This window comes from Phyllobates terribilis, unplaced genomic scaffold (assembly GCF_046119375.1).
Source record: "Phyllobates terribilis strain yellow unplaced genomic scaffold, ASM4611937v1 Scaffold_9__5_contigs__length_417890890, whole genome shotgun sequence".
Taxonomy (NCBI): Eukaryota; Metazoa; Chordata; class Amphibia; order Anura; family Dendrobatidae; genus Phyllobates; species Phyllobates terribilis.
In genome coordinates this window covers 301383644-301410241 of record NW_027362769.1, presented here as the reverse complement: position 1 = coordinate 301410241, position 26598 = coordinate 301383644, and the positions used below count along the sequence as shown (strand labels likewise).

Here is a 26598-nt window from a genome sequence, read left to right as displayed (position 1 = left end):
CTATCAAACTTTGCTTAGAGAGGCAGAAACGTAAGGAGGAGGCATTTCAAAATAGTAAAATAAAATCCACAGGTTTTACTTTTTTCATGCTTGATTCCATCTTTCTTCCTCTTTAGCACTTATAGCAGATTCTTACTCCCACTATTGCACTATCACAGAGACTTAGCAATGGCCAATATGATGTTGTCCCACTATGAGGATAGAAAGCTTCATACTGAGAAGATGAAAAGAAGGCACTGCTGAAATTTGAACTCAGGATCTCCTGTTTACTGGACAGGCACTTTAACCAACTAAGCCACAGCACAACAAGCTGGTGAGGATGCGAAAGCCAGGGAAGATTTAGTCACTAATCGATAATTTCAAGTGGTTAATTGAGCAAAACAACATTGAGCTTCAGTTCCATTCCACGCACAGCAGAAGCATTGAATAAGATGTCGCTCTCAGTCATGGCAATTAAGAAACCGAGTATTTTTTGAAGAGCATTCTCGAATAGGACCATGACAAATTTGCAGAATGAGACAGAAGCTGTATCGAGAACAAGGGCTTGGGATTTGAAGTTCCATAATTAAATGATCCATCTTTTATCACAGCTGGAAATTGGGACTTGTTTTGCTTCCCAGTCATGAGACAGAATAGACAGATTGAAAGAATGCCACTGCAGTGCCAAAAGTAGAAACAATTAGGAATGATTGATAAGTTGCTATTAAAACCCTTTGCACTGGTTCATTTCTGATAAGGTTTGTCCTAATCTAACTTTAGACAATAGATACTCTAGGAGATGAGATGAGGCCATACTGCCAAAAGCCTTTATACAATATTCATCAAAAACACCCTGACAGCTTAAAATCCTCATGAGATCTTACCTCCTAATTTAAACTTGTTCATGTAGACGAGGTGGCCGAGTGGTTAAGGCGATGGACTGCTAATCCATTGTGCTCTGCATGCATGGGTTTGAATCCCATCCTCGTCAGTACAATCTGCTTCTATCCCTTTGACAAGATTGGCTTTCATTTTTAGGCAAAATGGTGTATACTTCAAGCATGAAAGTTGATTCTTTTCTCTTTCAAGAAAGCTGCTATAGTCCTATCGTCTGGTTTCTACATGTTCATGCAGGCAAGTTGTCTGTGTAGTTAAGATGATACATTAACAATGCAGTTAAGAGATTGAGCTATGCATGCATGGCTTTGAATTCAATCTGTCCTATTTCTTTTCTGATTCTTTTAAGTTTCCAGTTCAAGGTTTTATTTTCTGCCCAAGCAATGAATTCTTCAAACATGAAAGTTTAAATCTTCTACCATTCAAGAAAGCTGCTATCAAACTTTGCTCAGAGAAGCAGAAACGTAAGGAGGAGGCATTTCAAAATAGTAAAATAAAATCCACAGGTTTTACTTTTTTCATGCTTGATTCCATCTTTCTTCCTCTTTAGCACTTATAGCAGATTCTTACTCCCACTATTGCACTATCACAGAGACTTAGCAAAGGCCAATTTGATGTTGTCCCACTATGAGGATAGAAAGCTTCATACTGAGAAGATGAAAAGAAAGCACTGCTGAAATTTGAACTCAGGATCTCCTGTTTACTAGACAGGCGCTTTAACCAACTAAGCCACAGCACAACATGCTGGTGAGGATGCGAAAGCCAGGGAAGATTTAGTCACAAATCGATAATTTCAAGTGGTTAATTGAGCAAAACAACATTGAGCTTCAGTTCCATTCCACGCACAGCAGAAGCATTGAATAAGATGTCGCTCTCAGTCATGGCAATTAAGAAACCGAGTATTTTTTGAAGAGCATTCTCGAATAGGACCATGACAAATTTGCAGAATGAGACAGAAGCTGTATCGAGAACAAGGGCTTGGGATTTGAAGTTCCATAATTAAATGATCCATCTTTTATCACAGCTGGAAATTGGGACTTGTTTTGCTTCCCAGTCATGAGACAGAATAGACAGATTGAAAGAATGCCACTGCAGTGCCAAAAGTAGAAACAATTAGGAATGATTGATAAGTTGCTATTAAAATCCTTTGCACTGGTTCATTTCTGATAAGGTTTGTCCTAATCTAACTTTAGACAATAGATATTCTAGGAGATGAGATGAGGCCATACTGCCAAAAGCCTTTATACAATATTCATCAAAAACACCCTGACAGCTTAAAATCCTCATGAGATCTTACCTCCTAATTTAAACTTGTTCATGTAGACGAGGTGGCCGAGTGGTTAAGGCGATGGACTGCTAATCCATTGTGCTCTGCATGCATGGCTTTGAATCCCATCCTCGTCGGTATAATCTGCTTCTATCCCTTTGACAAGATTGGCTTTCATTTTTAGGCAAAATGGTGTATACTTCAAGCATGAAAGTTGATTCTTTTCTCTTTCAAGAAAGCTGCTATAGTCCTATCGTCTGGTTTCTACATGTTCATGCAGGCAAGTTGTCTGTGTAGTTAAGATGATACATTAACAATGCAGTTAAGAGATTGAGCTATGCATGCATGGCTTTGAATTCAATCTGTCCTATTTCTTTTCTGATTCTTTTAAGTTTCCATCTCAAGGTTTTATTTTCTGCCCAAGCAATGAATTCTTCAAACATGAAAGTTTAAATCTTCTACCATTCAAGAAGTCTGCTATCAAACTTTGCTTAGAGAGTCAGATACGTAAGGAGGAGGCATTTCAAAATAGTAAAATAAAATCCACAGGTTTTACTTTTTTCATGCTTGATTCCATCTTTCTTCCTCTTTAGCACTTATAGCAGATTCTTACTCCCACTATTGCACTATCACAGAGACTTAGCAAAGGCCAATTTGATGTTGTCCCACTATGAGGATAGAAAGCTTCATACTGAGAAGATGAAAAGAAAGCACTGCTGAGATTTGAGCTCAGGATCTCCTGTTTACTAGATAGGCGCTTTAACCAACTAAGCCTCAGCACAACAAGCTGGTGAGGATGGGAAAGCCAGGGAAGATTTAGTCACTAATCGATAATTTCAAGTGGTTAATTGAGCAAAACAACATTGAGCTTCAGTTCCATTCCACGCACAGCAGAAGCATTGAATAAGATGTCGCTCTCAGTCATGGCAATTAAGAAACCGAGTATTTTTTGAAGAGCATTCTCGAATAGGACCATGACAAATTTGCAGAATGAGACAGAAGCTGTATCGAGAACAAGGGCTTGGGATTTGAAGTTGCATAATTAAATGATCCATCTTTTATCACAGCTGGAAATTGGGACTTGTTTTGCTTCCCAGTCATGAGACAGAATAGACAGATTGAAAGAATGCCACTGCAGTGCCAAAAGTAGAAACAATTAGGAATGATTGATAAGTTGCTATTAAAATCCTTTGCACTGGTTCATTTCTGATAAGGTTTGTCCTAATCTAACTTTAGACAATAGATACTCTAGGAGATGAGATGAGGCCATACTGCCAAAAGCCTTTATACAATATTCAGCAAAAACACCCTGACAGCTTAAAATCCTCATGAGATCTTACCTCCTAATTTAAACTTGCTCATGTAGACGAGGTGGCTGAGTGGTTAAGGCGATGGACTGCTAATCCATTGTGCTCTGCATGCATGGGTTTGAATCCCATCCTCGTCGGTATAATCTGCTTCTATCCCTTTGACAAGATTGGCTTTCATTTTTAGGCAAAATGGTGTATACTTCAAGCATGAAAGTTGATTCTTTTCTCTTTCAAGAAAGCTGCTATAGTCCTATCGTCTGGTTTCTACATGTTCATGCAGGCAAGTTGTCTGTGTAGTTAAGATGATACATTAACAATGCAGTTAAGAGATTGAGCTATGCATGCATGGCTTTGAATTCAATCTGTTCTATTTCTTTTCTGATTCTTTTAAGTTTCCATCTCAAGGTTTTATTTTCTGCCCAAGCAATGAATTCTTCAAACATGAAAGTTTAAATCTTCTACCATTCAAGAAGGCTGCTATCAAACTTTGCTTAGAGAGTCAGATACGTAAGGAGGAGGCATTTCAAAATAGTAAAATAAAATCCACAGGTTTTACTTTTTTCATGCTTGATTCCATCTTTCTTCCTCTTTAGCACTTATAGCAGATTCTTACTCCCACTATTGCACTATCACAGAGACTTAGCAATGGCCAATATGATGTTGTCCCACTATGAGGATAGAAAGCTTCATACTGAGAAGATGAAAAGAAAGCACTGCTGAGATTTGAACTCAGGATCTCCTGTTTACTAGATAGGCGCTTTAACCAACTAAGCCACAGCACAACAAGCTGGTGAGGATGCGAAAGCCAGGGAAGATTTAGTCACTAATCTATAATTTCAAATGGTTAATTGAGCAAAACAATATTGAGCTTCAGTTCCATTCCACGCACAGCAGAAGCATTGAATAAGATGTCGCTCTCAGTCATGGCAATTAAGAAACCGAGTATTTTTTGAAGAGCATTCTCGAAAAGGACCATGACAATTTTGCAGAATGCGACCGAAATTGTATCGAGAACAAGGGCTTGGGATTTGAAGTTCCATAATTAAATGATCCATCTTTTATCACAGCTGGAAATTGGGACTTGTTTTGCTTCCCAGTCATGAGACAGAATAGACAGATTGAAAGAATGCCACTGCAGTGCCAAAAGTAGAAACAATTAGGAATGATTGATAAGTTGCTATTAAAACCCTTTGCACTGGTTCATTTCTGATAAGGTTTGTCCTAATCTAACTTTAGACAATAGATACTCTATGAGATGAGATGAGGCCACACTGAAAAAAGCCTTTATACAAGCTTCAGCAAAAACACCCTGACAGCTTAAAATCCTCATGCGATCTTACCTCCTAATTTAAACTTGGTCGTGTAGAAGAGGTGGCCGAGTGGTTAAGGTGATGGACTGCTAATCCATTGAGCTCTGCATGCATGGGTTTGAATCCCATCCTCGTTTTTATAATCTGCTTCTTTTCCTTTGACAAGATTGGCTTTCATTTTTAGGCAAAATGGTGTATACTTCAAGCATGAAAGTTGATTCTTTCTCTTTCAAGAAAGCTGCTATAGTCCTATCGTCTGGTTTCTACATGTTCATGCAGGCAAGTTGGCTGTGTAGTTAAGATGATACATTAACAATGCAGTTTAGAGATTGAGCTATGCATGCATGGCTTTGAATTCAATCTGTCCTATTTCTTTTCTGATTCTTTTAAGTTTCCAGCTCAAGGTTTTATTTTCTGCCCAAGCAATGAATTCTTCAAACATGAAATTTTAAATCTTCTACCATTCAAGAAGGCTGCTATCAAACTTTGCTTAGAGAGTCAGATACGTAAGGAGGAGGCATTTCAAAATAGTAAAATAAAATCCACAGGTTTTACTTTTTTCATGCTTGATTCCATCTTTCTTCCTCTTTAGCACTTATAGCAGATTCTTACTCCCACTATTGCTCTATCACAGAGACTTAGCAAAGGCCAATTTGATGTTGTCCCACTATGAGGATAGAAAGCTTCATACTGAGAAGATGAAAAGAAGGCACTGCTGAAATTTGAACTCAGGATCTCCTGTTTACTAGACAGGCGCTTTAACCAACTAAGCCACAGCACAACAAGCTGGTGAGGATGCGAAAGCCAGGGAAGATTTAGTCACTAATCGATAATTTCAAGTGGTTAATTGAGCAAAACAACATTGAGCTTCAGTTCCATTCCACGCACAGCAGAAGCATTGAATAAAATGTCGCTCTCAGTCATGGCAATTAAGAAACCGAGTATTTTTTGAAGAGCATTCTCGAATAGGACCATGACAAATTTGCAGAATGAGACAGAAGCTGTATCGAGAACAAGGGCTTGGGATTTGAAGTTCCATAATTAAATGATCCATCTTTTATCACAGCTGGAAATTGGGACTTGTTTTGCTTCCCAGTCATGAGACAGAATAGACAGATTGAAAGAATGCCACTGCAGTGCCAAAAGTAGAAACAATTAGGAATGATTGATAAGTTGCTATTAAAACCCTTTGCACTGGTTCATTTCTGATAAGGTTTGTCCTAATCTAACTTTAGACAATAGATACTCTAGGAGATGAGATGAGGCCATACTGCCAAAAGCCTTTATACAATATTCAGCAAAAACACCCTGACAGCTTAAAATCCTCATGAGATCTTACCTCCTAATTTAAACTTGTTCATGTAGACGAGGTGGCCGAGTGGTTAAGGCGATGGACTGCTAATCCATTGTGCTCTGCATGCATGAGTTCGAATCCCATCCTCGTCGGTATAATCTGCTTCTATCCCTTTGACAAGATTGGCTTTCATTTTTAGGCAAAATGGTGTATACTTCAAGCATGAAAGTTGATTCTTTTCTCTTTCAAGAAAGCTGCTATAGTCCTATCGTCTGGTTTCTACATGTTCATGCAGGCAAGTTGGCTGTGTAGTTAAGATGATACATTAACAATGCAGTTAAGAGATTGAGCTATGCATGCATGGCTTTGAATTCAATCTGTCCTATTTCTTTTCTGATTCTTTTAAGTTTCCATCTCAAGGTTTTATTTTCTGCCCAAGCAATGAATTCTTCAAACATGAAAGTTTAAATCTTCTACCATTCAAGAAGGCTGCTATCAAACTTTGCTTAGAGAGTCAGATACGTAAGGAGGAGGCATTTCAAAATAGTAAAATAAAATCCACAGGTTTTACTTTTTTCATGCTTGATTCCATCTTTCTTCCTCTTTAGCACTTATAGCAGATTCTTACTCCCACTATTGCACTATCACAGAGACTTAGCAAAAGCCAATTTGATGTTGTCCCACTATGAGGATAGAAAGCTTCATACTGAGAAGATGAAAAGAAAACACTGCTGAGATTTCAACTCAGGATCTCCTGTTTACTAGACAGGCGCTTTAACCAACTAAGCCACAGCACAACAAGCTGGAGAGGATGCGAAAGCCAGGGAAGATTTAGTCACTAATCGATAATTTCAAGTGGTTAATTGAGCAAAACAACATTGAGCTTCAGTTCCATTCCACGCACAGCAGAAGCATTGAATAAGATGTCGCTCTCAGTCATGGCAATTAAGAAACCGAGTATTTTTTGAAGAGCATTCTCGAATAGGACCATGACAAATTTGCAGAATGAGACAGAAGCTGTATCGAGAACAAGGGCTTGGGATTTGAAGTTCAATAATTAAATGATCCATCTTTTATCACAGCTGGAAATTGGGACTTGTTTTGCTTCCCAGTCATGAGACAGAATAGACAGATTGAAAGAATGCCACTGCAGTGCCAAAAGTAGAAACAATTAGGAATGATTGATAAGTTGCTATTAAAATCCTTTGCACTGGTTCATTTCTGATAAGGTTTGTCCTAATCTAACTTTAGACAATAGATACTCTAGGAGATGAGATGAGGCCATACTGCCAAAAGCCTTTATACAATATTCAGCAAAAACACCCTGACAGCTTAAAATCCTCATGAGATCTTACCTCCTAATTTAAACTTGTTCATGTAGACGAGGTGGCCGAGTGGTTAAGGCGATGGACTGCTAATCCATTGTGCTCTCCATGCATGGGTTTGAATCCCATCCTCGTCGGTATAATCTGCTTCTATCCCTTTGACAAGATTGGCTTTTATTTTAAGGCAAAATGGTGTATACTTCAAGCATGAAAGTTGATTCTTTTCTCTTTCAAGAAAGCTGCTATAGTCCTATCGTCTGGTTTCTACATGTTCATGCAGGCAAGTTGTCTGTGTAGTTAAGATGATACATTAACAATGCAGTTAAGAGATTGAGCTATGCATGCATGGCTTTGAATTCAATCTGTCCTATTTCTTTTCTGATTCTTTTAAGTTTCCATCTCAAGGTTTTATTTTCTGCCCAAGCAATGAATTCTTCAAACATGAATGTTTAAATCTTCTACCATTCAAGAAAGCTGCTATCAAACTTTGCTTAGAGAGGCAGAAACGTAAGGAGGAGGCATTTCAAAATAGTAAAATAAAATCCACAGGTTTTACTTTTTTCATGCTTGATTCCATCTTTCTTCCTCTTTAGCACTTATAGCAGATTCTTACTCCCACTATTGCACTATCACAGAGACTTAGCAAAGGCCAATTTGATATTGTCCCACTATGAGGATAGAAAGCTTCATACTGAGAAGATGAAAAGAAGGCACTGCTGAAATTTGAACTCAGGATCTCCTGTTTACTAGACAGGCGCTTTAACCAACTAAGCCAAAGCACAACAAGCTGGTGAGGATGCGAAAGCCAGGGAAGATTTAGTCACTAATCGATAATTTCAAGTGGTTAATTGAGCAAAACAACATTGAGCTTCAGTTCCATTCCACGCACAGCAGAAGCATTGAATAAGATGTCGCTCTCAGTCATGGCAATTAAGAAACCGAGTATTTTTTGAAGAGCATTCTCGAATAGGACCATGACAAATTTGCAGAATGAGACAGAAGCTGTATCGAGAACAAGGGCTTGGGATTTGAAGTTCAATAATTAAATGATCCATCTTTTATCACAGCTGGAAATTGGGACTTGTTTTGCGTCCCAGTCATGAGACAGAATAGACAGATTGAAAGAATGCCACTGCAGTGCCAAAAGTAGAAACAATTAGGAATGATTGATAAGTTGCTATTAAAACCCTTTGCACTGGTTCATTTCTGATAAGGTTTGTCCTAATCTAACTTTAGACAATAGATACTCTAGGAGATGAGATGAGGCCATACTGCCAAAAGCCTTTATACAATATTCAGCAAAAACACCCTGACAGCTTAAAATCCTCATGAGATCTTACCTCCTAATTTAAACTTGTTCATGTAGACGAGGTGGCCGAGTGGTTAAGGCGCTGGACTGCTAATCCATTGTGCTCTGCATCCATGGGTTCGAATCCCATCCTCGTCGGTATAATCTGCTTCTATCCCTTTGACAAGATTGGCTTTCATTTTTAGGCAAAATGGTGTATACTTCAAGCATGAAAGTTGATTCTTTCTCTTTCAAGAAAGCTGCTATAGTCCTATCGTCTGGTTTCTACATGTTCATGCAGGCAAGTTGGCTGTGTAGTTAAGATGATACATTAACAATGCAGTTAAGAGATTGAGCTATGCTTGCATGGCTTTGAATTCAATCTGTCCTATTTCTTTTCTGATTCTTTTAAGTTTCCATCTCAAGGTTTTATTTTCTGCCCAAGCAATGAATTCTTCAAACATGAAAGTTTAAATCTTCTACCATTCAAGAAGGCTGCTATCAAACTTTGCTTAGAGAGTCAGATACGTAAGGAGGAGGCATTTCAAAATAGTAAAATAAAATCCACAGGTTTTACTTTTTTCATGCTTGATTCCATCTTTCTTCCTCTTTAGCACTTATAGCAGATTCTTACTCCCACTATTGCACTATCACAGAGACTTAGCAAAGGCCAATTTGATGTTGTCCCACTATGAGGATAGAAAGCTTCATACTGAGAAGATGAAAAGAAAGCACTGCTGAGATTTGAGCTCAGGATCTCCTGTTTACTAGATAGGCGCTTTAACCAACTAAGCCTCAGCACAACAAGCTGGTGAGGATGGGAAAGCCAGGGAAGATTTAGTCACTAATCGATAATTTCAAGTGGTTAATTGAGCAAAACAACATTGAGCTTCAGTTCCATTCCACGCACAGCAGAAGCATTGAATAAGATGTCGCTCTCAGTCATGGCAATTAAGAAACCGAGTATTTTTTGAAGAGCATTCTCGAATAGGACCATGACAAATTTGCAGAATGAGACAGAAGCTGTATCGAGAACAAGGGCTTGGGATTTGAAGTTGCATAATTAAATGATCCATCTTTTATCACAGCTGGAAATTGGGACTTGTTTTGCTTCCCAGTCATGAGACAGAATAGACAGATTGAAAGAATGCCACTGCAGTGCCAAAAGTAGAAACAATTAGGAATGATTGATAAGTTGCTATTAAAACCCTTTGCACTGGTTCATTTCTGATAAGGTTTGTCCTAATCTAACTTTAGACAATAGATACTCTAGGAGATGAGATGAGGCCATACTGCCAAAAGCCTTTATACAATATTCAGCAAAAACACCCTGACAGCTTAAAATCCTCATGAGATCTTACCTCCTAATTTAAACTTAGTCATGTAGACGAGGTGGCCGAGTGGTTAAGGCGATGAACTGCTAATCCATTGTGCTCTGCATGCATGGGTTCGAATCCCATCCTCGTCGGTATAATCTGTTTCTTTCCCTTTGATAAGATTGACTTTCATTTTTAGGCAAAATGGTGTATACTTCAAGCATGAAAGTTGATTCTTTTCTCTTTCAAGAAAGCTGCTATAGTCCTATCGTCTGGTTTCTACATGTTCATGCAGGCAAGTTGTCTGTGTAGTTAAGATGATACATTAACAATGCAGTTAAGAGATTGAGCTATGCATGCATGGCTTTGAATTCAATCTGTCCTATTTCTTTTCTGATTCTTTTAAGTTTCCAGCTCAAGGTTTTATTTTCTGCCCAAGCAATGAATTCTTCAAACATGAAAGTTTAAATCTTCTACCATTCAAGAAGGCTGCTATCAAACTTTGCTTAGAGAGGCAGAAACGTAAGGAGGAGGCATTTCAAAATAGTAAAATAAAATCCACAGGTTTTACTTTTTTCATGCTTGATTCCATCTTTCTTCCTCTTTAGCACTTATAGCAGATTCTTACTCCCACTATTGCACTATCACAGAGACTTAGCAATGGCCAATATGATGTTGTCCCACTATGAGGATAGAAAGCTTCATACTGAGAAGATGAAAATAAGGCACTGCTGAAATTTGAACTCAGGATCTCCTGTTTACTGGACAGGCACTTTAACCAACTAAGCCACAGCACAACAAGCTGGTGAGGATGCGAAAGCCAGGGAAGATTTAGTCACTAATCGATAATTTCAAGTGGTTAATTGAGCAAAACAACATTGAGCTTCAGTTCCATTCCACGCACAGCAGAAGCATTGAATAAGATGTCGCTCTCAGTCATGGCAATTAAGAAACCGAGTATTTTTTGAAGAGCATTCTCGAATAGGACCATGACAAATTTGCAGAATGAGACAGAAGCTGTATCGAGAACAAGGGCTTGGGATTTGAAGTTCCATAATTAAATGATCCATCTTTTATCACAGCTGGAAATTGGGACTTGTTTTGCTTCCCAGTCATGAGACAGAATAGACAGATTGAAAGAATGCCACTGCAGTGCCAAAAGTAGAAACAATTAGGAATGATTGATAAGTTGCTATTAAAACCCTTTGCACTGGTTCATTTCTGATAAGGTTTGTCCTAATCTAACTTTAGACAATAGATACTCTAGGAGATGAGATGAGGCCATACTGCCAAAAGCCTTTATACAATATTCAGCAAAAACACCCTGACAGCTTAAAATCCTCATGAGATCTTACCTCCTAATTTAAACTTGTTCATGTAGACGAGGTGGCCGAGTGGTTAAGGCGATGGACTGCTAATCCATTGTGCTCTGCATGCATGGGTTTGAATCCCATCCTCGTCGGTACAATCTGCTTCTATCCCTTTGACAAGATTGGCTTTCATTTTTAGGCAAAATGGTGTATACTTCAAGCATGAAAGTTGATTCTTTTCTCTTTCAAGAAAGCTGCTATAGTCCTATCGTCTGGTTTCTACATGTTCATGCAGGCAAGTTGTCTGTGTAGTTAAGATGATACATTAACAATGCAGTTAAGAGATTGAGCTATGCATGCATGGCTTTGAATTCAATCTGTCCTATTTCTTTTCTGATTCTTTTAAGTTTCCAGCTCAAGGTTTTATTTTCTGCCCAAGCAATGAATTCTTCAAACATGAAAGTTTAAATCTTCTACCATTCAAGAAGGCTGCTATCAAACTTTGCTTAGAGAGTCAGATACGTAAGGAGGAGGCATTTCAAAATAGTAAAATAAAATCCACTGGTTTTACTTTTTTCATGCTTGATTCCATCTTTCTTCCTGTTTAGCACTTATACCAGATTCTTACTCCCACTATTGCACTATCACAGAGACTTAGCAATGGCCAATATGATGTTGTCCCACTATGAGGATAGAAAGCTTCATAGTAAGAAGATGAAAAGAAGGCACTGCTGAAATTTGAACTCAGGATCTCCTGTTTACTAGATAGGCGCTTTAACCAACTTAGCCACAGCACAACAAGATGGTGAGGATGCGAAAGCCAGGGAAGATTTAGTCACTAATCGATAATTTCAAGTGGTTAATTGAGCAAAACAATATTGAGCTTCAGTTCCATTCCACGCACAGCAGAAGCATTGAATAAGATGTCGCTCTCAGTCATGGCAATTAAGAAACCGAGAATTTTTTGAAGAGCATTCTCGAAAAGGACCATGACAAATTTGCAGAATGCGACCGAAGCTGTATCGAGAACAAGGGCTTGGGATTTGAAGTTCCATAATTAAATGATCCATCTTTTATCACAGCTGGAAATTGGGACTTGTTTTGCTTCCCAGTCATGAGACAGAATAGACAGATTGAAAGAATGCCACTGCAGTGCCAAAAGTAGAAACAATTAGGAATGATTGATAAGTTGCTATTAAAACCCTTTGCACTGGTTCATTTCTGATAAGGTTTGTCCTAATCTAACTTTAGACAATAGATACTCTAGGAGATGAGATGAGGCCATACTGCCAAAAGCCTTTATACAATATTCAGCAAAAACACCCTGACAGCTTAAAATCCTCATGAGATCTTACCTCCTAATTTAAACTTGTTCATGTAGACGAGGTGGCCGAGTGGTTAAGGCGATGGACTGCTAATCCATTGTGCTCTGCATGCATGGGTTCGAATCCCATCCTCGTCGGTATAATCTGCTTTTATCCCTTTGACAAGATTGACTTTCATTTTTAGGCAAAATGGTGTATACTTCAAGCATGAAAGTTGATTCTTTTCTCTTTCAAGAAAGCTGCTATAGTCCTATCGTCTGGTTTCTACATGTTCATGCAGGCAAGTTGTCTGTGTAGTTAAGATGATACATTAACAATGCAGTTAAGAGATTGAGCTATGCATGCATGGCTTTGAATTCAATCTGTCCTATTTCTTTTCTGATTCTTTTAAGTTTCCAGCTCAAGGTTTTATTTTCTGCCCAAGCAATGAATTCTTCAAACATGAAAGTTTAAATCTTCTACCATTCAAGAAGGCTGCTATCAAACTTTGCTTAGAGAGTCAGATACGTAAGGAGGAGGCATTTCAAAATAGTAAAATAAAATCCACTGGTTTTACTTTTTTCATGCTTGATTCCATCTTTCTTCCTCTTTAGCACTTATAGCAGATTCTTACTCCCACTATTGCACTATCACAGAGACTTAGCAAAGGCCAATTTGATGTTGTCCCACTATGAGGATAGAAAGCTTCATAGTAAGAAGATGAAAAGAAGGCACTGCTGAAATTTGAACTCAGGATCTCCTGTTTACTAGATAGGCGCTTTAACCAACTTAGCCACAGCACAACAAGATGGAGAGGATGCGAAAGCCAGGGAACATTTAGTCACTAATCGATAATTTCAAGTGGTTAATTGAGCAAAACAATATTGAGCTTCAGTTCCATTCCACGCACAGCAGAAGCATTGAATAAGATGTCGCTCTCAGTCATGGCAATTAAGAAACCGAGTATTTTTTGAAGAGCATTCTCGAAAAGGACCATGACAAATTTGCAGAATGCGACCGAAGCTGTATCGAGAACAAGGGCTTGGGATTTGAAGTTCCATAATTAAATGATCCATCTTTTATCACAGCTGGAAATTGGGACTTGTTTTGCTTCCCAGTCATGAGACAGAATAGACAGATTGAAAGAATGCCACTGCAGTGCCAAAAGTAGAAACAATTAGGAATGATTGATAAGTTGCTAATAAAACCCTTTGCACTGGTTCATTTCTGATAAGGTTTGTCCTAATCTAACTTTAGACAATAGATACTCTAGGAGATGACATGAGGCCACACTGCCAAAAGCCTTTATACAATCTTCAGCAAAAACACCCTGACAGCTTAAAATCCTCATGAGATCTTACCTCCCAATTTAAACATGGTCATGTAGACGAGGTGGCCGAGTGGTTAAGGTGATGGACTGCTAATCCATTGTGCTCTGCATGCATGGGTTTGAATCCCATCCTTGTTGGTATAATCTGCTTCTTTCCCTTTGACAAGGTTGGCTTTCATTTTTAGGCAAAATGGTGTATACTTCAAGCATGAAAGTTGATTCTTTCTCTTTCAAGAAAGCTGCTATAGTCCTATCGTCTGGTTTCTACATGTTCATGCAGGCAAGTTGGCTGTGTAGTTAAGATGATACATTAACAATGCAGTTAAGAGATTGAGCTATGCATGCATGGCTTTGAATTCAATCTGTCCTATTTCTTTTCTGATTCTTTTAAGTTTCCAACTCAAGATTTTATTTTCTGCCCAAGCAATGAATTCTTCAAACATGAAAGTTTAAATCTTCTACCATTCAAGAAGGCTGCTATCAAACTTTGCTTAGAGAGTCAGATACGTAAGGAGGAGGCATTTCAAAATAGTAAAATAAAATCCACTGGTTTTACTTTTTTCATGCTTGATTCCATCTTTCTTCCTGTTTAGCACTTATACCAGATTCTTACTCCCACTATTGCACTATCACAGAGACTTAGCAATGGCCAATATGATGTTGTCCCACTATGAGGATAGAAAGCTTCATACTGAGAAGATGAAAAGAAGGCACTGCTGAAATTTGAACTCAGGATCTCCTGTTTACTAGATAGGCGCTTTAACCAACTTAGCCACAGCACAACAAGATGGTGAGGATGCGAAAGCCAGGGAAGATTTAGTCACTAATCGATAATTTCAAGTGGTTAATTGAGCAAAACAATATTGAGCTTCAGTTCCATTCCACGCACAGCAGAAGCATTGAATAAGATGTCGCTCTCAGTCATGGCAATTAAGAAACCGAGAATTTTTTGAAGAGCATTCTCGAAAAGGACCATGACAAATTTGCAGAATGCGACCGAAGCTGTATCGAGAACAAGGGCTTGGGATTTGAAGTTCCATAATTAAATGATCCATCTTTTATCACAGCTGGAAATTGGGACTTGTTTTGCTTCCCAGTCATGAGACAGAATAGACAGATTGAAAGAATGCCACTGCAGTGCCAAAAGTAGAAACAATTAGGAATGATTGATAAGTTGCTATTAAAACCCTTTGCACTGGTTCATTTCTGATAAGGTTTGTCCTAATCTAACTTTAGACAATAGATACTCTAGGAGATGAGATGAGGCCATACTGCCAAAAGCCTTTATACAATATTCAGCAAAAACACCCTGACAGCTTAAAATCCTCATGAGATCTTACCTCCTAATTTAAACTTGTTCATGTAGACGAGGTGGCCGAGTGGTTAAGGCGATGGACTGCTAATCCATTGTGCTCTGCATGCATGGGTTCGAATCCCATCCTCGTCGGTATAATCTGCTTTTATCCCTTTGACAAGATTGACTTTCATTTTTAGGCAAAATGGTGTATACTTCAAGCATGAAAGTTGATTCTTTTCTCTTTCAAGAAAGCTGCTATAGTCCTATCGTCTGGTTTCTACATGTTCATGCAGGCAAGTTGTCTGTGTAGTTAAGATGATACATTAACAATGCAGTTAAGAGATTGAGCTATGCATGCATGGCTTTGAATTCAATCTGTCCTATTTCTTTTCTGATTCTTTTAAGTTTCCAGCTCAAGGTTTTATTTTCTGCCCAAGCAATGAATTCTTCAAACATGAAAGTTTAAATCTTCTACCATTCAAGAAGGCTGCTATCAAACTTTGCTTAGAGAGTCAGATACGTAAGGAGGAGGCATTTCAAAATAGTAAAATAAAATCCACTGGTTTTACTTTTTTCATGCTTGATTCCATCTTTCTTCCTCTTTAGCACTTATACCAGATTCTTACTCACACTATTGCACTATCACAGAGACTTGGCAATGGACAATAAGATGTTGTCCCACTATGAGGATAGAAAGCTTCATACTGAGAAGATGAAAAGAAGGCACTGCTGAAATTTGAACTCAGGATCTCCTGTTTACTAGATAGGCGCTTTAACCAACTTAGCCACAGCACAACAAGATGGAGAGGATGCGAAAGCCAGGGAACATTTAGTCACTAATCGATAATTTCAAGTGGTTAATTGAGCAAAACAATATTGAGCTTCAGTTCCATTCCACGCACAGCAGAAGCATTGAATAAGATGTCGCTCTCAGTCATGGCAATTAAGAAACCGAGTATTTTTTGAAGAGCATTCTCGAAAAGGACCATGACAAATTTGCAGAATGCGACCGAAGCTGTATCGAGAACAAGGGCTTGGGATTTGAAGTTCCATAATTAAATGATCCATCTTTTATCACAGCTGGAAATTGGGACTTGTTTTGCTTCCCAGTCATGAGACAGAATAGACAGATTGAAAGAATGCCACTGCAGTGCCAAAAGTAGAAACAATTAGGAATGATTGATAAGTTGCTAATAAAACCCTTTGCACTGGTTCATTTCTGATAAGGTTTGTCCTAATCTAACTTTAGACAATAGATACTCTAGGAGATGACATGAGGCCACACTGCCAAAAGCCTTTATACAATCTTCAGCAAAAACACCCTGACAGCTTAAAATCCTCATGAGATCTTACCTCCCAATTTAAACATGGTCATGTAGACGAGGTGGCCGAGTGGTTAAGGTGATGGACTGCTAATCCATTGTGCTCTGCATGCATGGGTTTGAATCCCATCCTTGTTGGTATAATCTGCTTCTTTCCCTTTGACAAGATTGGCTTTCATTTTTAGGCAAAATGGTGTATACTTCAAGCATGAAAGTTGATTCTTTCTCTTTCAAGAAAGCTGCTATAGTCCTATCGTCTGGTTTCTACATGTTCATGCAGGCAAGTTGGCTGTGTAGTTAAGATGATACATTAACAATGCAGTTAAGAGATTGAGCTATGCATGCATGGCTTTGAATTCAATCTGTCCTATTTCTTTTCTGATTCTTTTAAGTTTCCAACTCAAGGTTTTATTTTCTGCCCAAGCAATGAATTCTTCAAACATGAAAGTTTAAATCTTCTACCATTCAAGAAGGCTGCTATCAAACTTTGCTTAGAGAGTCAGATACGTAAGGAGGAGGCATTTCAAAATAGTAAAATAAAATCCACTGGTTTTACTTTTTTCATGCTTGATTCCATCTTTCTTCCTCTTTAGCACTTATAGCAGATTCTTACTCCCACTATTGCACTATCACAGAGACTTAGCAAAGGCCAATTTGATGTTGTCCCACTATGAGGATAGAAAGCTTCATACTGAGAAGATGAAAAGAAGGCACTGCTGAAATTTGAACTCAGGATCTCCTGATTACTAGACAGGCACTTTAACCAACTAAGCCACAGCACCACAAGCTGGTGAGGATGGGAAAGCCAGGGAAGATTTAGTCACTAATCGATAATTTCAAGTGGTTAATTGAGCAAAACAACATTGAGCTTCAGTTCCATTCCACGCACAGCAGAAGCATTGAATAAGATGTCGCTCTCAGTCATGGCAATTAAGAAACCGAGTATTTTTTGAAGAGCATTCTCGAAAAGGACCATGACAAATTTGCAGAATGCGACCGAAGCTGTATCGAGAACAAGGGCTTGGGATTTGAAGTTCCATAATTAAATGATCCATCTTTTATTACAGCTGGAAATTGGGACTTGTTTTGCTTCCCAGTCATGAGACAGAATAGACAGATTGAAAGAATGCCACTGCAGTGCCAAAAGTAGAAACAATTAGGAATGATTGATAAGTTGCTATTAAAACCCTTTGCACTGGTTCATTTCTGATAAGGCAAGTTGGCTGTGTAGTTAAGATGATACATTAACAATGCAGTTAAGAGATTGAGCTATGCATGCATGGCTTTGAATTCAATCTGTCCTATTTCTTTTCTGATTCTTTTAAGTTTCCAGCTCAAGGTTTTATTTTCTGCCCAAGCAATGAATTCTTCAAACATGAAAGTTAAAATCTTCTACGATTCAAGAAGGCTGCTATCAAACTTTGCTTAGAGAGTCAGATACGTAAGGAGGAGGCATTTCAAAATAGTAAAATAAAATCCACTGGTTTTACTTTTTTCATGCTTGATTCCATCTTTCTTCCTCTTTAGCACTTATACCAGATTCTTACTCCCACTATTGCACTATCACAGAGACTTAGCAAAGGCCAATTTGATGTTGTCCCACTATGAGGATAGAAAGCTTCATACTGAGAAAATGAAAAGAAGGCACTGCTGAGATTTGAACTCAGGATTTCCTGTTTACTAGACAGGCGCTTAAACCAACTAAGCCACAGCACCAAAAGCTGGTGAGGATGGGAAAGCCAGAGAAGATTTAGTCACTAATCGATAATTTCAAGTGGTTAATTGAGCTTCAGTTCCATTCCACGCACAGCAGAAGCATTGAATAAGATGTCGCTCTCAGTCATGGCAATTAAGAAACCGAGTATTTTTTGAAGAGCATTCTCGAAAAGGACCATGACAAATTTGCAGAATGCGACCGAAGCTGTATCGAGAACAAGGGCTTGGGATTTGAAGTTCCATAATTAAATGATCCATCTTTTATCACAGCTGGAAATTGGGACTTGTTTTGCTTCCCAGTCATGAGACAGAATAGACAGATTGAAACAATGCCACTGCAGTGCCAAAAGTAGAAACAATTAGGAATGATTGATAAGTTGCTATTAAAACCCTTTGCACTGGTTCATTTCTGATAAGGTTTGTCCTAATCTAACTTTAGACAATAGATACTCTAGGAGATGAGATGAGGCCACACTGCCAAAAGCCTTTATACAATCTTCAGCAAAAACACCCTGACAGCTTAAAATCCTCATGAGATCTTACTTCCTAATTTAAACTTGGTCATGTAGACGAGGTGGTCGAGTGGTTAAGGCGATGGACTGCTAATCCATTGTGCTCTGCATGCATGGGTTTGAATCTCATCCTTGTCGGTATAATCTGCTTTTTTCCCTTTGACAAGATAGGCTTTCATTTTTAGGCAAAATGGTGTATACTTCAAGCATGAAAGTTGATTCTTTTCTCTTTCAAGAAAGCTGCTATAGTACTATTGTCTGGTTTCTACATGTTTATGCAGGCAAGTTGGCTGTGTAGTTAAGATGATACATTAACAATGCAGTTAAGAGATTGAGCTATGCATGCATGGCTTTGAATTCAATCTGTCCTATTTCTTTTCTGATTCTTTTAAGTTTCCAGCTCAAGGTTTTATTTTCTGCCCAAGCAATGAATTCTTCAAACATGAAAGTTTAAATCTTCTACCATTCAAGAAGGCTGCTATCAAACTTTGCTTAGAGAGTCAGATACGTAAGGAGGAGGCATTTCAAAAGAGTAAAATAAAATCCACTGGTTTTACTTTTTTCATGCTTGATTCCATCTTTCTTCCTCTTTAGCACTTATAGCAGATTCTTACTCCCACTATTGCACTATCATAGAGACTTAGCAAAGGCCAATTTGATGTTGTCCCACTATGAGGATAGAAAGCTTCATACCGAGAAGATGAAAAGAAAGCACTGCTGAGATTTGAACTCAGGATCTCCTGTTTACTAGACAGGCACTTTAACCAACTAAGCCACAGCACCACAAGCTGGTAAGGATGGGAAAGCCAGGGAAGATTTAGTCACTAATCGATAATTTCAAGTGGTTAATTGAGCAAAACAACATTGAGCTTCAGTTCCATTCCAAGCACAGCAGAATCATTGAATAACATGTCGCTCTCAGTCATTGCAATTAAGAAACTGAGTATTTTTTGAAGAGCATTCTCGAAAAGGACCATGACAAATTTGCAGAATGCGACCGAAGCTGTATCGAGAACAAGGGCTTGGGATTTGAAGTTCCATAATTAAATGATCCATCTTTTATCACAGCTGGAAATTGGGACTTGTTTTGCTTCCCAGTCATGAGACAGAATAGACAGATTGAAAGAATGCCACTGCAGTGCCAAAAGTAGAAACAATTAGGAATGATTGATAAGTTGCTTTTAAAACCCTTTGCACTGGTTCATTTCTGATAAGGTTTGTAATAATCTAACTTTAGACAATAGATACTCTAGGAGATGAGATGAGGCCATACTGAAAAAAGCCTTTATACAAGCTTCAGCAAAAACACCCTGACAGCTTACAATCCTCTTGAGATCTTACCTCCTAATTCAAACTTGGTCATGTAGATGAGGTGGCTGAGTGGTTAAGGTGATGGACTGCTAATCCATTGTGCTCTGCATGCATGGGTTCAAATCCCATCCTCGTCGGTTTAATCTGCTTCTTACCTTTTGACAAGATTGGCTTTCATTTTTAGGCAAAATGGTGTATACTTCAAGCATGAAAGTTGATTCTTTTCTCTTTCAAGAAAGCTGCTATAGTCTTATCGTCTGGTTTCTACATGTTCATGCAGGCAAGTTGGCTGTGTAGTTAAGATGATACATTAACAATGAAGTTAAGAGATTGAGCTATGCATGCATGGCTTTGAATTCAATCTGTCCTATTTCTTTTCTGATTCTTTTAAGTTTCCAGCTCAAGGTTTTATTTTCTGCCCAAGCAATGAATTCTTCAAACATGAAAGTTTAAATCTTCTACCATTCAAGAAGGCTGCTATCAAACTTTGCTTAGTGAGTCAGATACGTAAGGAGGAGGCATTTCAAAATAGTAAAATAAAATCCACTGGTTTTACTTTTTTCATGCTTGATTTCATCTTTCTTCCTCTTTAGCACTTATACCAGATTCTTACTCCCACTATTGCACTATCACTGAGACTTAGCAAAAGCCAATTTGATGTTGTCCCACTATGAGGATAGAAAGCTTCATACTGAGAAGATGAAAAGAAGGCACTGCTGAGATTTGAACTCAGGATCTGCTGTTTACTAGACAGGCGCTTTAACCAACTAAGCCACAGCACCACAAGCTGGTGAGGATGGGAAAGCCAGGGAAGATTAAGTCACTAATCGATAATTTCAAGTGGTTAATTGAGCAAAACAACATTGAGCTTCAGTTCCATTCCACGCACAGCAGAAGCATTGAATAAGATGTCGCTCTCAGTCATGGCAATTAAGAAACCGAGTATTTTTTGAAGAGCATTCTCGAAAAGGACCATGACAAATTTGCAGAATGCGACCGAAGCTGTATCGAGAACAAGGGCTTGGGATTTGAAGTTCCATAATTAAATGATCCATCTTTTATCACAGCTGGAAATTGGGACTTGTTTTGCTTCCCAGTCATGAGACAGAATAGACAGATTGAAAGAATGCCACTGCAGTGCCAAAAGTAGAAACAATTAGGAATGATTGATAAGTTGCTATTAAAACCCTTTGCACTGGTTCATTTCTGATAAGGTGTGTCCTAATCTTACTTTAGACAATAGATACTCTAGGAGATGGGATGAGGCCACACTGCCAAAAGCCTTTATACAATCTTCAGCAAAAACACCCTGACATCTTAAAATCCTCATGAGATCTTACCTCCTAATTTAAATTTGGTCATGTAGACAAGGTGCCCTAGTGGTTAAGGCGATGGACTGCTAATCCATTGTGCTCTGCATGCATGGGTTTGAATCCCATCCTCGTCGGTATAGTCTGCTTCTTACCTTTTGACAAGATTGGCTTTCATTTTTAGGCAAAATGGTGTATACTTCAAGCATGAAAGTTGATTCTTTTCTCTTTCAAGAAAGCTGCTATAGTCTTATCGTCTGGTTTCTACATGTTCATGCAGGCAAGTTGGCTGTGTAGTTAAGATGATACATTAACAATGAAGTTAAGAGATTGAGCTATGCATGCATGGCTTTGAATTCAATCTGTCCTATTTCTTTTCTGATTCTTTTAAGTTTCCAGCTCAAGGTTTTATTTTCTGCCCAAGCAATGAATTCTTCAAACATGAAAGTTTAAATCTTCTACCATTCAAGAAGGCTGCTATCAAACTTTGCTTAGAGAGTCAGATACGTAAGGAGGAGGCATTTCAAAATAGTAAAATAAAATCCACTGGTTTTACTTTTTTCATGCTTGATTCCATCTTTCTTCCTCTTTAGCACTTATACCAGATTCTTACTCCCACTATTGCACTATCACAGAGACTTAGCAAAGGCCAATTTGATGTTGTCCCACTATGAGGATAGAAAGCTTCATACTGAGAAGATGAAAAGAAGACACTGCTGAGATTTGAACTGAGGATCTTCTGTTTACTAGACTGGCACTTTAATCAACTAAGCCACAGCACCACAAGCTGGTGAGCATGGGAAAGCCAGGGAAGATTTAGTCACTAATCGATAATTTCAAGTGGTTAATTGAGCAAAACAACATTGAGCTTCAGTTCCATTCCACGCACAGCAGAAGCATTGAATAAGATGTCGCTCTCAGTCATGGCAATTAAGAAACCGAGTATTTTTTGAAGAGCATTCTCGAAAAGGACCATGACAAATTTGCAGAATGCGACCGAAGCTGTATCGAGAACAAGGGCTTGGGATTTGAAGTTCCATAATGAAATGATCCATCTTTTATCACAGCTGGAAATTGGGACTTGTTTTGCTTCCCAGTCATGAGACAGAATAGACAGATTGAAAGAATGCCACTGCAGTGCCAAAAGTAGAAACAATTAGGAATGATTGATAAGTTGCTATTAAAACCCTTTACACTGGTTCATTTCTGCTAAGGTTTGTCCTAATCTAACTTTAGACAATAGATACTCTAGGAGATGAGATGAGGCCACACTGCCAAAAGCCTTTATACAATCTTTAGCAAAAATACCCTGACAGCTTACAATCCTCTTGAGATCTTACCTCCTAATTCAAACTTGGTCATGTAGATGAGGTGGCCGAGTGGTTAAGGTGATGGACTGCTAATCCATTGTGCTCTGCATGCATGGGTTCAAATCCCATCCTCGTCGGTTTAATCTGCTTCTTTCCCTTTGACAAGATTGGCTTTCATTTTTAGGCAAAATGGTGTATACTTCAAGCATGAAAGTTGATTCTTTTCTCTTTCAAGAAAGCTGCTATAGTCCTATCGTCTGGTTTGTACATGTTCATGCAGGCAAGTTGGCTGTGTAGTTAAGATGATACATTAACAATGCAGTTAAGAGATTAAGCTATGCGTGCATGGCTTTGAATTCAATCTGTCCTATTTCTTTTCTGATTCTTTTAAGTTTCCAGCTCAAGGTTTTATTTTCTGCCCAAGCAATGAATTCTTCAAACATGAAAGTTTAAATCTTCTACCATTCAAGAAGGCTGCTATCAAACTTTGCTTAGAGAGTCAGATACGTAAGGAGGAGGCATTTCAAAATAGTAAAATAAAATCCACTGGTTTTACTTTTTTCATGCTTGATTCCATCTTTCTTCCTCTTTAGCACTAATACCAGATTCTTACTCCCACTATTGCACTATCACAGAGACTTAGCAAAGGCCAATTTGATGTTGTCCCACTATGAGGATATAAAGCTTCATACTGAGAAGATGAAAAGAAGACACTGCTGAGATTTTAACTGAGGATCTTCTGTTTACTAGACTGGCACTTTAATCAACTAAGCCACAGCACCACAAGCTGGTGAGCATGGGAAAGCCAGGGAAGATTTAGTCACTAATCGATAATTTCAAGTGGTTAATTGAGCAAAACAACATTGAGCTTCAGTTCCATTCCACGCACAGCAGAAGCATTGAATAAGATGTCGCTCTCAGTCATGGCAATTAAGAAACCGAGTATTTTTTGAAGAGCATTCTCGAAAAGGACCATGACAAATTTGCAGAATGCGACCGAAGCTGTATCGAGAACAAGGGCTTTGGATTTGAAGTTCCATAATGAAATGATCCATCTTTTATCACAGCTGGAAATTGGGACTTGTTTTGCTTCCCAGTCATGAGACAGAATAGACAGATTGAAAGAATGCCACTGCAGTGCCAAAAGTAGAAACAATTAGGAATGATTGATAAGTTGCTATTAAAACCCTTTGCACTGGTTCATTTCTGATAAGGTGTGTCCTAATCTAACTTTAGACAATAGATACTCTAGGAGATGAGATGAGTAGAGATGAGCGTTGTTCTACTCGAACTGTTCGCCAATCTCAAATTCGAGCTGTTTTGGGCGGTGTTCGAGCCGGTTGGCGAACACGAACAATTTGAGAAAAATTCGGCTGTTTGAGGTTATGTTCGATAACTGTTCGTGCGCCAAAATCATAACTGGATTTTTTCTCAGTAATGATGAAAATTAATGTTAATACGCAGTTTGAGTGTACAGCGGGGCGGGGGGAGGGGCAGGGGATGGATCTCTGCAGGAACAATGAAGATCTCCATTTTTTTTTCTCTTTCCCGCATTTGCAGTGGGGAGGTGCAATCTGTCAGCCTATCAGCAGCGCACACACGGAGCGAAGTGCTTTTTTTCACACAAGCAAGGGCATGTGTGATTGGCAGTGTATGTCACATGTCCTTGCCCTATAAGACCAAGCCATTTTCCCCGTCGCCACCATTTTCTCACTGCTGCAGCTGCGTGTTAGACGGCACCGCTGTTGCTGTGTGCGCTATACCTTGTTAATTTCAAGCCAATTTTCGCACAAATATACAGATAGCTTGGGAGTAGGGAATAGTTGTGATTGCAGTCCTTTTAAGGACTAGGTTACAGCATTTCCTACGACTTTTATCAGGCAGGTCTGTGCTCTTAAATAGATAGATTGTGGGAGTAAAGACTAATTGTAATTGGAGTCCTTTTCAGGACTAGGTTACATCAGTTCCTATCAGTTTTTGCCAGGCAGGTCTGTGCCAGTGCTGTGCAAGTTTTTTTCACAGCATTTGGCTGAATCTAGCAAAGCTAATCCTTTTTGGCCTATTGCAGAATGTGTTAGTCAGTGGAGTAGCCTATCTGTGTTGCAAGATATACCACCTGTGTATAGAATACCAATTTTTTTACTGCACCTAGTGAAGTAAAATCTTTTGGGCATAGCATCATTCTATTAGTCCATCTATACTGACCTCCATCAGGTTGCAAACTGAATATAATTTTTTTCTGCATGTAGCTCTGAAAAAATATTTGGGCTTCTAGCGGTGTGTGGGACTTGGTCTATTAGTCCATCTATACTGACCTCCATCAGGTTGCAAATTAAAAATAATTTTTTTCTGCATCTAGCTCTGAAAAAATATTTGGGCTTCTAGCAGTGTGTGGGACTTGGTCTATTAGTCCATCTATACTGACCTCCATCAGGTTGCAAATTAAAAATATTTTTTTTCTGCATCTAGCTCTGAAAAAATATTTGGGCTTCTAGCAGTGTGTGGGACTTGGTCTATTAGTCCATCTATACTGACCTCCATCAGGTTGCAAATTAAAAATACTTTTTTTCTTCATTTATCTCTGAAAAAATATTTGGGCTTCTAGCAGCGTGTGGGCCTTGTTCTATTAGTCCATCTATACTGACCTCCATCAGGTTGCAAATTAAAAATAATTTTTTTCTGCATCTAGCTCTGAAAAAATATTTGGGCTTCTAGCAGTGTGTGGGACTTGGTCTATTAGTCCATCTATACTGACCTCCATCAGGTTGCAAATTGAATAAAAAAAATTTCTGCATCTAGCTCTGAAAAAATATTTGGGCTTCTATCGGTGTGTGGGACTTGGTCTATTAGTCCATCTATACTGACCTCCATCAGGTTGCAAATTAAAAATAATTTTTTTCTGCATCTAGCTCTGAAAAAATATTTGGGCTTCTAGCAGTGTGTGGGACTTGTTCTATTAGTCCTTCTATACTGACGTCCAGCAGGTTGCAAATTGAATATAATTTTTTTCTGCATCTAGCTCTGAAAAAATATTTGGGCTTCTAGCGGTGTGTGGGACTTGGTCTATTAGTCCATCTATACTGACCTCCATCAGGTTGCAAATTAAAAATAATTTTTTTCTGCATCTAGCTCTGAAAAAATATTTGGGCTTCTAGCAGTGTGTGGGACTTGGTCTATTAGTCCATCTATACTGACCTCCATCAGGTTGCAAATTGAATAAAAAAAATTTCTGCATCTAGCTCTGAAAAAATATTTGGGCTTCTAGCGGTGTGTGGGACTTGGTCTATTAGTCCATCTATACTGACCTCCATCCGGTTGCAAATTAAAAATATTTTTTTTCTGCATCTAGCTCTGAAAAAATATTTGGGCTTCTAGCAGTGTGTGGGACTTGGTCTATTAGTCCATCTATACTGACCTCCATCAGGTTGCAAATTAAAAATAATTTTTTTCTGCATCTAGCTCTGAAAAAATATTTGGGCTTCTAGCAGTGTGTGGGACTTGGTCTATTAGTCCATCTATACTGACCTCCATCAGGTTGCAAATTAAAAATAATTTTTTTCTGCATCTAGCTCTGAAAAAATATTTGGGCTTCTAGCAGTGTGTGGGACTTGGTCTATTAGTCCATCTATACTGACCTCCATCAGGTTGCAAATTGAATAAAAAAAATTTCTGCATCTAGCTCTGAAAAAATATTTGGGCTTCTAGCGGTGTGTGGGACTTGGTCTATTAGTCCATCTATACTGACCTCCATCAGGTTGCAAATTGAATAAAAAAATTTTCTGCATCTAGCTCTGAAAAAATATTTGGGCTTCTAGCGGTGTGTGGGACTTGGTCTATTAGTCCATCTATACTGACCTCCATCAGGTTGCAAATTAAAAATAATTTTTTTC

General features: G+C 38.6%; 19 non-coding genes across 19 annotated transcripts; 14 read left to right on the top strand and 5 right to left on the bottom strand.

The window, feature by feature from the left end:
- Nucleotides 1-888: 888 nt before the first annotated feature.
- On the top strand, nucleotides 889-970 carry TRNAS-GCU (transfer RNA serine (anticodon GCU)). Its single transcript has one exon. It is a non-coding gene; the product is annotated as a tRNA-Ser (tRNA).
- A 1228-nt stretch (nucleotides 971-2198) lies between these two features.
- TRNAS-GCU (transfer RNA serine (anticodon GCU)) lies at nucleotides 2199-2280 on the top strand. The gene has a single exon. It is a non-coding gene; the product is annotated as a tRNA-Ser (tRNA).
- A 1228-nt stretch (nucleotides 2281-3508) lies between these two features.
- On the top strand, nucleotides 3509-3590 carry TRNAS-GCU (transfer RNA serine (anticodon GCU)). Its single transcript has one exon. It is a non-coding gene; the product is annotated as a tRNA-Ser (tRNA).
- Nucleotides 3591-5470: 1880 nt separating this feature from the next.
- TRNAT-AGU (transfer RNA threonine (anticodon AGU)) lies at nucleotides 5471-5544 on the bottom strand. The gene has a single exon. It is a non-coding gene; the product is annotated as a tRNA-Thr (tRNA).
- Nucleotides 5545-6127: 583 nt separating this feature from the next.
- Nucleotides 6128-6209, top strand: TRNAS-GCU (transfer RNA serine (anticodon GCU)). Its single transcript has one exon. It is a non-coding gene; the product is annotated as a tRNA-Ser (tRNA).
- Nucleotides 6210-7437: 1228 nt separating this feature from the next.
- Nucleotides 7438-7519, top strand: TRNAS-GCU (transfer RNA serine (anticodon GCU)). Its single transcript has one exon. It is a non-coding gene; the product is annotated as a tRNA-Ser (tRNA).
- Nucleotides 7520-8747: 1228 nt separating this feature from the next.
- On the top strand, nucleotides 8748-8829 carry TRNAS-GCU (transfer RNA serine (anticodon GCU)). Its single transcript has one exon. It is a non-coding gene; the product is annotated as a tRNA-Ser (tRNA).
- Nucleotides 8830-10056: 1227 nt separating this feature from the next.
- On the top strand, nucleotides 10057-10138 carry TRNAS-GCU (transfer RNA serine (anticodon GCU)). Its single transcript has one exon. It is a non-coding gene; the product is annotated as a tRNA-Ser (tRNA).
- A 1228-nt stretch (nucleotides 10139-11366) lies between these two features.
- TRNAS-GCU (transfer RNA serine (anticodon GCU)) lies at nucleotides 11367-11448 on the top strand. The gene has a single exon. It is a non-coding gene; the product is annotated as a tRNA-Ser (tRNA).
- Nucleotides 11449-12676: 1228 nt separating this feature from the next.
- TRNAS-GCU (transfer RNA serine (anticodon GCU)) lies at nucleotides 12677-12758 on the top strand. The gene has a single exon. It is a non-coding gene; the product is annotated as a tRNA-Ser (tRNA).
- A 1228-nt stretch (nucleotides 12759-13986) lies between these two features.
- On the top strand, nucleotides 13987-14068 carry TRNAS-GCU (transfer RNA serine (anticodon GCU)). The gene has a single exon. It is a non-coding gene; the product is annotated as a tRNA-Ser (tRNA).
- Nucleotides 14069-15295: 1227 nt separating this feature from the next.
- On the top strand, nucleotides 15296-15377 carry TRNAS-GCU (transfer RNA serine (anticodon GCU)). Its single transcript has one exon. It is a non-coding gene; the product is annotated as a tRNA-Ser (tRNA).
- Nucleotides 15378-16605: 1228 nt separating this feature from the next.
- On the top strand, nucleotides 16606-16687 carry TRNAS-GCU (transfer RNA serine (anticodon GCU)). The gene has a single exon. It is a non-coding gene; the product is annotated as a tRNA-Ser (tRNA).
- Nucleotides 16688-17257: 570 nt separating this feature from the next.
- TRNAT-AGU (transfer RNA threonine (anticodon AGU)) lies at nucleotides 17258-17331 on the bottom strand. Its single transcript has one exon. It is a non-coding gene; the product is annotated as a tRNA-Thr (tRNA).
- An 860-nt stretch (nucleotides 17332-18191) lies between these two features.
- On the bottom strand, nucleotides 18192-18265 carry TRNAT-AGU (transfer RNA threonine (anticodon AGU)). Its single transcript has one exon. It is a non-coding gene; the product is annotated as a tRNA-Thr (tRNA).
- A 1221-nt stretch (nucleotides 18266-19486) lies between these two features.
- TRNAT-AGU (transfer RNA threonine (anticodon AGU)) lies at nucleotides 19487-19560 on the bottom strand. The gene has a single exon. It is a non-coding gene; the product is annotated as a tRNA-Thr (tRNA).
- A 583-nt stretch (nucleotides 19561-20143) lies between these two features.
- On the top strand, nucleotides 20144-20225 carry TRNAS-GCU (transfer RNA serine (anticodon GCU)). The gene has a single exon. It is a non-coding gene; the product is annotated as a tRNA-Ser (tRNA).
- A 571-nt stretch (nucleotides 20226-20796) lies between these two features.
- Nucleotides 20797-20870, bottom strand: TRNAT-AGU (transfer RNA threonine (anticodon AGU)). Its single transcript has one exon. It is a non-coding gene; the product is annotated as a tRNA-Thr (tRNA).
- Nucleotides 20871-22763: 1893 nt separating this feature from the next.
- TRNAS-GCU (transfer RNA serine (anticodon GCU)) lies at nucleotides 22764-22845 on the top strand. The gene has a single exon. It is a non-coding gene; the product is annotated as a tRNA-Ser (tRNA).
- The last annotated feature ends 3753 nt before the right edge of the window (nucleotides 22846-26598 follow it).